Source organism: Melozone crissalis, unplaced genomic scaffold, assembly GCF_028551555.1.
Source record: "Melozone crissalis strain CALT ecotype California unplaced genomic scaffold, PUWL_Pcris_2 ptg000049l_1, whole genome shotgun sequence".
Taxonomy (NCBI): Eukaryota; Metazoa; Chordata; class Aves; order Passeriformes; family Passerellidae; genus Melozone; species Melozone crissalis.
This window is the reverse complement of record NW_026535827.1, coordinates 103,498-114,257: the sequence shown is the minus strand read 5'-3', so window position 1 is coordinate 114,257 and position 10,760 is coordinate 103,498. Positions and strand designations below refer to the sequence as shown.

The following is a 10,760-nucleotide window of genomic DNA, read 5'->3' as shown; positions in this document are numbered from 1 at the left end:
TTATGCTATTTTCCCTCTGTCTGTGTTTTCACACTTGTTCAACAAGGTTTTCTTTCTAAGAATATTAATCACAATATCCCAAAGGATAAAAAAATGCTTAGGTATTTTTTTCCTAAGTATCTACTACAGAAAAATAATAATAATAAAAAACCCCTGTATGCATGCTGGATGTAAAATACAAACAGAAATAAACTTGAGAGTTCTCCCAAAAACCCTTAAGAAAAAAACCTCATGTATTCAATAAAACCCAGAGTATTCATCTACAGCATACAAAAATGGGCATGTTCTAGAAGAGAAAATCTGTGCAACGGTTCTGCACAGAATTCTATGCTTTCGAGCTGTTTGCCCTTCAGGGGCACTGCCATTCTCTGAACTGTAATGCTCTGAGCATGTTCTTCTCACCAGGCAGCTTTCTGCTCTCCCCTGGTACAGATCATCCTCACAGCAAAGGGGGAGTGCAGCCACCACAACTCGCAGCACCTTCCCACACAGCAAGAACCTGAAGGACAGAGATGGCTTTCACCAGCTGCTGCGGGTTCTAATAGTGCCACCTCTCAGCTGCTGAAAGCCTGAATTTCTGTGTTGCAGTGTGTTAGTTTATTGAGTCAAATGTTCTGTTATATAGCGGTATGTTCAAGTGTTCCCCGAGTTATTACAGTTAGCTTCTCCCCTATGTTATGCTCTCCTACCCAAGTGTCCCTCAAGGAATGCCCTCCCTCCTCACCAGATTTTCCCGGTCTGTCAAGACAACCTGGCCCCTTTGCCCCATCCATCAGCCCAAACCCTACCCTTTGTTCCACAAAGTTCCCTGTCTCTCACCCTAAGATCCAATCCCTATCCCAGTGCTCTCTCCTCCCCTTGTTCTGAGGTGTTGTAGCCCTCAAAACCACACCCCAAGAGTCGTTTATTGGTTACTATATGGTGTCCACCGCCTGCTTTGAAAGATTTTAAAAACCCGTGCACGGGCATGCTGGGGATTCTTTCAATATCTGTTCCCTTTGGGAATTGTCACCTGCAGAACCTTCTCCCCGCCTCTCCTGATGAAATTGCTGCACTTTACACCACAGAAGAGCCTCCTCTGCTTCCTTCACTCGGTCCTCCAGGGGTCTCTACTGCTAGGCATTTGGCCTAGAGGTTCTGGCTCAGGCAAAACCCTAACCTAGCCAGTTCCCCATTCTTGCCATTGTCTTTGGAGCATCACAGAGCTAGCCAGGGCTGCGGAGGGCAGTGACAGTGACCCAAGCCCTGGCATGTCACAGCCCCCAGAGCCACACCTGCCAGGCTACAAGCCCCAGCCCTGGTGCCCACTGCCAGCCTCAGGGGCTGCTGGGCATCCTCACCCTGAGTGCAAAGGTAGCCACAGGAGCCTCCCAGGGCGCTCTGGATCCAGGCTGCAGACACACTAAAGCCAGCACTGAAAGGGACATGGATGGTGACTGCAGCTGGATCTTCCAGTGCTCACCGCTCCTGACTACTCTCTAAGTGAACCCAAACCTCCTTTGCAGCACCTTGAGCACATTGATCCTACTCGCCTGTCCTGGAACATGGTGTTCTCACATCCTACACCAGCCCTTTGCAGGGAGTGACCAGCTCCCAGCTGCTCTGCTACCCTGGCCGTACTTTCTATTTGCCAGCAATGAACTTAACGGATACACTCCTGAGAAACCTAGCACAACATTTGCTTCTCAGTAGCTCTTTGGCAAAAAAACTCCACTAATCCCTAGTTTTTGCACAGAGAAGGAGGTCCTGACAAAGCTAAGGCACAGACAAGGCTCTGGCATATGAATTCCTGAGCCGCAGGATTCCACCCATTGTTGTTCCTAGCTACTTTGCTGATATTTTAGAGCCAGTTCTGGACAGGGGCTGCTGCTGACAGGGTAGGAAAATTTGGAGGAAAAAAGGTGCAGGAGACAACCAAAAAAAAAACCAAGGTGGGAAACCCTTAGAAATAGAGAGCACAACAGAAGTCCTTGGAGATGGTTCAATAGAAAATGCCACCAGCAGTGAGCAGAGCCTGAGGTTGCTCACTGCTACCCCAGGGGCTCCTCAGTCCCCTGCTGGTTTGTGTCTGATGCAGCCCTGCCTGTAAAGGGCTCCAGGCTCTGGTGTTCCCAGCTTGCTCCAGGCTACATTCTTAGCAGCTCTAAAAGAAAAGGTGAAACAAAGAGCCATTTTCTGTCCTGCCTGCAAACTCTTCTCCTTCAGTGCCACTGCCAGAGATCATCCCTCTGTCAGCTTGGCACTGTGCCTGCTGCATCCTTGTCCCTGTCCCTTGCATCAGCTCCTGCGCATCATCACCACTCGCTGTCCCACATCATGAACAGAGAGAGCTGTGTCAGAAGAGCAAGGAGTGCATTTTCTTGTTTGTGAGATGCCAAGCTGTGTTTCGTGTCAGGTACAAACAGTTGATGTGTGTATTTGTGAATGCAAAATGTGTGGATCCTGACAATGGGAGAGCTGTGAATTCTAATAATAACTGAGGAAAACAAAGCATGGAAAAAAGCCTTTGAACCTATCTTTTGTTTGCAATTAACCCTAGTTGATTTAGTAGCATTGGAATTAAGGTGTTAAAGATGTTGCTTTTTGCCAGCATTTAATCCATAAAGTTCTGCAATAATAACCTTTTGAAGTATAATTTTACAATATTACTTGTATCCTTGAAACTGTAGCTTTGGAATAAATATAAAGGAAATATGCTTATCTCACGCCTTATTGAAGCAGAGAAAAACAGCTTGAGAAAGGAAGATGAACATCACCTCAAGGGTTTATGGTTTTGACCAAAGGGAAGCTAGACATCACTGTTATGAGATTTATGGCAATTAAAAGGTGGACACACATCTGGGGAGCGGGACCCCACCAGATGGGAGTCGTCTTTCTTCTTTTGGAAACTGGACCGTCACCATCTGGGGATACTCCTTTGAGATACATCCTGAGAAATTAAAATCACAATAGTGCATAGATTTGTGATGTAATAATTTGGAATAAAAATTGCTGATGAGTAAAAATTGGAAATAGAAACTGTTGAAAAAAACTGACGGGTACCCCTATAAATACCTGTAACCCTCAATTATTGGTGTGCAGTTGGAGGGAAAACTTCCCCCACTGTACCCAGCACTGGATTGCTCATACTTTCTCATATTTAATAATAAATTGATTGCTGCTTGAATATTGCCCTAGTCAAGCTTCTTATTCATAACACTGTTAGCTGTGCTCTTCTATGGGCTGGCCATGTAACTTGGTAATTAATACGCTGTCACGCTGTGAACTGAATTCACACCTTATAGGGCTGTGTTTACTGGGCCTGCTGGATCAGTGCCCACTTCCTTCCTCTGCTCCTCCTCACTCCAGGACTGTAAGAGACCAGCATGGGGTCAAAGACCCTGCAATATCATTACCCTCTGGTAATGCTCAGAGGTCCTCTAAGGGCTATGTAATGCACAGCATCTGGGTGAGGGGCATGTGCTAAGGAGAAAGAAAGAGTCTGTGAGAAAGCTGAGCTGCTCTTACATGGGACTGCAAAAATGACAGGAACTTTTTGGCATATAAAGCTTTCCTTCCAGGTCAGGGACCAGGGAAGGCCTAGTCAGCTGTGGCCCTACAGGGCAAGTCTGTGCTAACTCCCAGCACCAAGTGCAGGGGTGTAGGGCAGGGTTCCTACAACAGCACAGCTCTGTGGAAGAGCCCAGCCTTGCATCTGGGTTCCTGCCTGCTTCCCCTTTAGAGAGAGCTGTGGCCTGAGGATTTGTGTCTGAGGGAGAGCTCCATCCTTGGACCTCCTGATCTTTCCCAAGTGGCCAAATGGGGATGCACCAGCAGCACTGCTGGGAAGGTGCTGGCTCATGGCTGTTTTTTGAGACTGTGCCCCCCATATCAGCTTTATGTGTGTATGTGTGTAGGGGGGTGCTCTGGTGGGTGTGGTTACACACTCACTGGCCTTGGCAGAGCACAAGTCGGAAGCTTTGAAGGCTCCAGCCTGCTGTAAGGCTCAGGAGGCAGAGCTGGTGCTAGGCACAGTGTGGCACTGTGCTGAGGGAAAGGTGAAAACAGTTAATAATCCACCCTCAGCTAATCGCTGAGGACCGATGGGAGGCACAGGCTTGGTGGAGCTGCTTTGTACAGGCCAGGGTGCTTATCAGCTGTGCAGCATCCCCAGCAGCCCCTGGCAATGCTGGTGCAGCTGAAGGGTGGCTTGATGGGTCTGGTGCAGCCCCACAACCTCAGACACTGCGGCTCCACCGTGCAAAGCAGCATGGCTGAGCTGGTTGTTGGTCAGGTAAGGGCTCAAATATATTTCCTGCAACTTGCTCCAGCACAGTTCAGCCTGGAAAAAAGGCATTTTTCCAAGTGTAGGGGAGTAAAGCTCCAGTAAATGTCAGCTGAGCCCTGGTGCTTGCTCCCCTGCATGAAGCCTCAGTGAGGCACCAGGGCCTCCTGTCAGCAGGAGGGGAAGGGAGATCAGAGTTGTTGGAAGAATACGTGACCGAAGGCTGAGCACAGGGTTGGTGGTGCTTTGCGTGGCTCTTGCATGACATCCAGGCTGGGTGTGGCAGTGTAAGCTAACCTTTTGTTTTGCATCAGGCTTTATGCCAGAGCCAGCCCCTTTCCAGCCTTTGGGGTGATTACAGCTGTTGCTCTGTATTTCTCTCCCTCCTTTTTTTTCCAACAGCTATTCTACTCCAGCACCATAGGCAGGCAGTGATGGCTGCCTGTAGCTACCAAGACAAACTGAGATCTGCCTGCAGAGCCATAGGAAGGTGTCCCTGGGCTTGTGAGACAGGCCAGGACAACACAAACTGAGGCCACAGCCATGCTGTGCTTTCAGTTGAGCCTGTGGTGGAGCTGCTGTGCTTGTAGTCAGCATCTAGATGGGGCAGGTGACATATCTATCTTAGCTGGGACAGAAACAGAAGTACGGCCCTTGCACAGCATCCTTCTGCTAGGCTGTGCTAAGCTCAGGGGCCTCTAAACTGGCCCTTAAGACCTAGGTCTCCACTCCTTTCCCAGATCCCCAGCCTCAGGGAGGACTTGGGTTTAGGAGCCATGGCTTTTTCTTCCATCAGACTCCATTAAGAAAAAGTCAAGTTAAGCAGTTCATTAAAATTTAAAATAATGTACAGTGTGTAAAACCAAATATCCCCCTCCCCACAACAATCCCGTGCTCTCAGCGGATGCTCTGGTGAAGAATACCGCTTTTGGCACTGTTTGCCTTCTCTTTCTCCTTCTTCTTTATGGGATCCATCTCAAAACAGCTCCAGACCTGCACTGTTTCATCAGCAGCTGCTGAGGCCACTGCTGTACCATCAGGGCTCATGGTCAGGTTCAAGATTCTATCAGTATGACCTGAGGAGGAGAAGGAATGTGCAATCAGGGCTGAGCTGATCAGCACATGCACATTTACTCCTGTATGCTCCCATGAGCCCTGCCAGCTTGCATAGCTGTCTCCCCAGTGGCTGTGGCAGCATGATTTCAGACCCCAAGCATACACTTGGATCAATGGTATCTCTTCCACAGCCCCCTGGGCATGCTTTACTCCTAGCAGCATGGCCCCAGATACTGTCCTGTATCAGTGATGCTGCAGGCTCAAACCAAGGAGTGCAGCTATCTTCAACCTCTAACAGCCCCCCCCCCACCCAGGTCCTGTCCACCTACCTTGCAGCTCTGCAACCTTGTTCATTCTTGGATACTTCCATATAACCAGCTGATTCTGTGCAAAGCCATGGCCTGAAATGAGCTCCTTGTAGTTTGTGGACCATAGGATAGAAGAGACCTGCAAAGAGGCAGTAACACAGGTGAGACGAGGTCCTTGTGCTGATGCTCACCACTCAGAGGCAAGCATGGTCCCCCCCTCCTTCCCCGTGCCTCTGGGCCTGAGGAGCCAGCAGCTCTGTGTAGGTGTGCTGCCAGAAGGTGTTTGTCTCCAAGCTGATCTTCATCTCTCACCTGGGAATGGGTATCAACAGCACTGAGGCAGGCGCCAGAACACATGTTACAGATGTGGATATGTCTGTCATTAGTTCCACCTCCAGTGGCTAGAACATTCATCTGCCATGGGCACCACGCCAGGCCTGAGAGAGGAGAGTTCATTTTAAAACATACAAGAGGCAACCTGCACCCAGCCAGTGCTGCATACCTGCCTTGCACACACATATCCACCCGTGGTAGCTCTGTGCTCACCTTGACAGCACCCTGGTGGTGAGTGAAGGTCTGCAGAGGAGCAAAGTTGCCATCCCCACCTTGGGTGCATGGCCAGACATTTGCCAGACTGTCATTGCCACCACTGGCCAGGTAGCGGCCATCCAGAGACCATTTGAGTCCGCACACCTCATGTGTGTGGCCAGCAAGGGTGGCCACGTGATGCTCAGCCACTCTGACATCGTGGTGATGGATGTGCCCAGTCCGTGCATCACTGCACAGAGAAGAGAAGGCTTGCAGGGTCAGGCTGCACATTTTCACCCAAATCCATTTTTGTTGTTGCAAGACTGCTATATCTGCCACTGGGTTTCAACCAGTGTTACCAGCAACACAGGTCTGTTGGTGTGAGTGAAACACCCTCACAAGCTCTTTACAACTTCAGCACAAATTGCAATACAGGAAAGAGGCCTTCTCCTCACAGCCCCAACAGATGAGGCTGAGTATGAATCCCAAGCCAGGACAAACTTCTCTGTGCCATCCTTAACCCATGCCACACATAGATTGAGGGATAGGAGTTTCCAACAACTGGAAATTGCCTTTGACCCAGTGCTTTACCTGGAGTGGATGTAGCTGTTCCAGCTGAGGGTTCCCACACAGCCCCAATGGCTGGTCATGGTTCGGAGATGTTTCTGCTGCTCAACGTCCCATAGCTTATCGGGTGACTCTGTCCTGATTGTAGTTATTGTAAATGGGCTACAGCTGCACTGTCCTTGATTGGGCAGCAGCTGGAGCCCGTGGAAGTACCTGTGATAAAAGGGAGAGAGAGAGAGAGAGAGAGAGAGAGAGAGAGAGAGAGAGAGAGAGAGAGAGAGAGAGAGAGAGAGAGAGAGAGAGAGAGAGAGAGAGAGAGAGAGAGAGAGAGAGAGAGAGAGAGAGAGAGAGAGAGAGAGAGAGAGAGAGAAGTTCAGGGATAATGTGCATCTCATGACTGTAGCACAGAAGGTAATGCTGCTTATCAGAAAACCCCCAAATCAAACCCTGCCTTGAACACTGGGCAGTTCCACCCCACACCAGGGAAGAGAAGTCATATGCGTGGCATCCTTCCTTTGCCAGCCAAGGTTTTGTCCCCAGGCCCCACAATTCTGTCGATCCCTAGAAAACACCTCTACTTTTAGTCCTCCATTCACCTGAACCTCAGCACTACTTGTGGCAACAGCAAGGTAGTCTCCTTCTTTAATCCATGACACAGAGGAAATGTAAACATCTGGATACTACATCTGCAGCAGGGGGATCATCTCCCTAGTAGCATGATTCCACAGAAAAACAGTGTCGTCCAGAGCCACTGCCAGGAAGTTCTGGGAGCTCCAGTCTATGAGATTCAGATCTACAATTTGAAAGAGCAATGCAGGTCACACCATGCTTGGATAGAGAGCATGCCCTTCACCCGTGCTGCTGCAGCAGGTGTGGGTGCACATGTGCACACACACATGTACAGGTGAGGGGCAGCCTTCTGAGTGTCACTATGCCCAGCTGCTGGGGCCAGGTACCCTGCTCCAAGGCATCTACACAGTGCCCTAGACCACTGTCCCTTTAAGGCCACACAGGGACACTCCAGAAGTGGTCTGTGCTAGCCTGGGTACACAAAATAATACAGACAGCCCAGTTACACTGTCCTAGGAACAGAAATCCAGTGCAGAATGTTCTGGATGCTCAGCACTCAACCCTGTAGCCTACTTACAGTAGTTGTTGAACATCTCTGGTGCATCCAAGACCCATTCTGGCTTTGAGGGAATATATCTCCTATTCTTCCTGCTGAATCCAGGTGCCATTTTCTGACTGTAGAGCACTTTCAGGTTATTCTGATAGCCTGTGTGCAGGGGAAGAGGTTTGTTAACCTGAGTTAGTTTCCTCCCAGCTGAGTGCTGCTCACCCAACTAGGAATCCCTTGGAGTGAAAATAAAGTCCTAAGAGAAACACTCACAAGCCTGCAGTGCACGAAAATCACTGGCAGTATGAACTGCTGAGCAGGGGTGAGCTACAATTTGCTCATTCATGGAGACAAATTTAGCAAACACTTGGGTTTTTGAATCCCATTATATTTAGTTGCAGTTTAAGCTAGAAAGTGCACAGCAGAGAGTTTGATGCTCTTACAGACTTCATGAAGGTTTGGAACCTGCAGTACAGGTGACTGTCACCGACATCTTTTCATAAAAATGCTTTCTTTAGGATTTTTCTCCCTTCTGAGAAGCTGTGGCCTCAGCAACAAAATGTAAACAATGGTTATCTGCTGCTGTGGAATGCAACAGGTGGATGCGTGATTGGTCTTGGGTGAATGTTTGGATTTACTGACCACTCAGAGCAGAGCTGGGTCTCACTCTCTGTTGAGACACAGAACTTTGTTTATTCATTCTTTTTCTATTCTTAGCTTAGCTAGCTTCTGAGAACTTTCCTTCTATTTCTTTTAGTATAGTAATAATGTAATATATATAATAAAATAATAAATCAAGCCTTCTGAACATGAGGTCAAGATTCTCATCTCTCTCTCCACCCTGAAGACCCTTGCAAGCCCTGTAACAGGTGACCAACTGGCAGTCATAGCAACTCTCCTAAATAAATTCACTGTAACTGTTATGCCCTCCCTCGACCTCAGGAACCGTAAGAAAGGAGACTCCAGCCTGTACAGCTCTCAGAAACCAGTTGATTTCTCCTGTGACCACACAGAGAGCCTCTGTGTTGCTGTTCCCCTGACCTGATCTCTCCTGCTGATTCAGCTCACACAGACCCTGCATCATACCTTCTGGAGCATTCTCTGGTTTTCCACTGAGGTGGAGGATCTTTGCCTCTTCTACATCAAAACCATTCAGATTCACTGCCCAGGCTTTCTGTTGCTCCTACAGAGACAAATCACCCTCAGTGCAATGCATTTAAAACAATTCCCACACTGCAATTTAAACAGACATCTAAGTCCCCTTCTCTTAGAATCTGAAGATATTTGACTGTGCTGCAAGGGTCAGTCACACAGAGGCAGGTCAAAGCAGTTTTTCCTCAGACTTTCATACATCGTCCTGCTCACGTTTTCAAACAATGGGAAATTCAGTGTCATTGTCAGTGGGGAAAGCCACAGCCACAAAGCGACCAAATGCTTCATAAACAGATTTCAGAACACAGTGTAAAACATTCCAGAAGTGTGCCTGTGGAGACATTGTCCTAGAATAGCTACCACCAGCAGTTTCACTTTGCATAGGCTTACAGCTTTGTATTTTTGTTGCCTGCTACATTTTAAAGCCTCATTAGTCAAAAGCTAAATTTTGCTACCAGAAGCAGCATAGGCTTAGAGTGCATGGCAGTCTCTACAGCTTCAATCTCATCCTAGGCTCCTGAAGCCCAGAGCTGCAAGTAGTGATGGCTGGGACTTGTCAGTCCTGTGTGCCCACTTGATAGAACCTATAGTTTACTGCTCTGTAAAGGGGCAGGAAGGAGTAGCGGTTGTTGAAGTAATTGTAACTTAGCAACATGCTCACCTTCTTGGTAGGGAAATCCTCAGCAGGGTCATTCTCTTTGGTTAGGAGGAAATTTGCCATCTCCATCTGCATAGTGCTGTGTTTGGGAAGGTAGCGATCCCCCACAGCCTTTGTGGGGGTGCTTTGAATTCTGGATCCAGATTTACCTGCATTCACATATGAAAATATTGTCTTACAGCTATTTAACAGCCTGTATTAGAGCTTTCACGGGAGCAAACCCAACACTCTTCCACATCACACCCACCAGACAAGTAGGACTCTGAGGTCTCATGCCACCCAGTCACAACTAACTTATATTTTCTTCCCTGTCACCAAGTTGGTTAGGGACTGTGTGGTGCAACTCCTTGGGTCTAGTGCAACAATTCCAGAGTCCAGAGATAAGGGGAAGATACAAAAATGCTCACAAGATGTAAAGCTGTCAGCTGACAGTCCTGCCCACACTCGTCCTAGCATACAGCTGTGCCAGCAAGGCTCAGCTGGGTGAACAGCAGCTCACCAGCCCCAGTGCTCAGAGCTCTGCCCCTCATGCTGGCAAGGAGGTGGGTGGCTGTCAGGAGGACAGCCCACCTCCTCCTGCCTGAGCAGCAGCCGGTAGGGCAGCGTGGCAGGGAGCCCAGAGCCCCATGGCTACAGACAAGCATCCTGGGTGAGGCTCCCACACTCAACCTCTGCCGCTGGTGGCCGGCGCTCACCGGGTGTCTTGGACGGCGTCTTGCTGGAGCTGTGGGAGCGACATGCCGATTTCATGGGCAACACGCCGACGGGGCTGGGCCCGGGGCCGCTCTCCTTGGCCTTGCGCTGCCATCGCGCAGGTGGCATGTTCGGGATCAGCGTGTCCAGCTTCAGCAGCCCGTGCAGGTCTGCCTTGAACAGGAATTGCGCCATGGTCCATTGGGCGGGTGGTGTTGGCCGTACCCACCGGCCGGGCTGAGCCTACTCCGACAGGCCCCGCCGGCCTCCACACCACCGGACCGTGCAAGTGCTCCGGCCACTCCTCCCCATTATGGACACCCCTCACTCTCCCCAACCGCTCCTCGGGACACTCCATCAGTTGATACGCCCTCCCTCCGCTCCTCGGGGATCCTTGATCAGCCGGCACCCCTTCCA

General features: G+C 49.5%; 1 pseudogene; it reads right to left on the bottom strand.

Moving 5' to 3' along the window:
• Positions 1-5,161: 5,161 nt before the first annotated feature.
• On the bottom strand, positions 5,162-10,538 carry LOC128943620 (cell division cycle protein 20 homolog; annotated as a pseudogene).
• Positions 10,539-10,760: the final 222 nt, after the last annotated feature.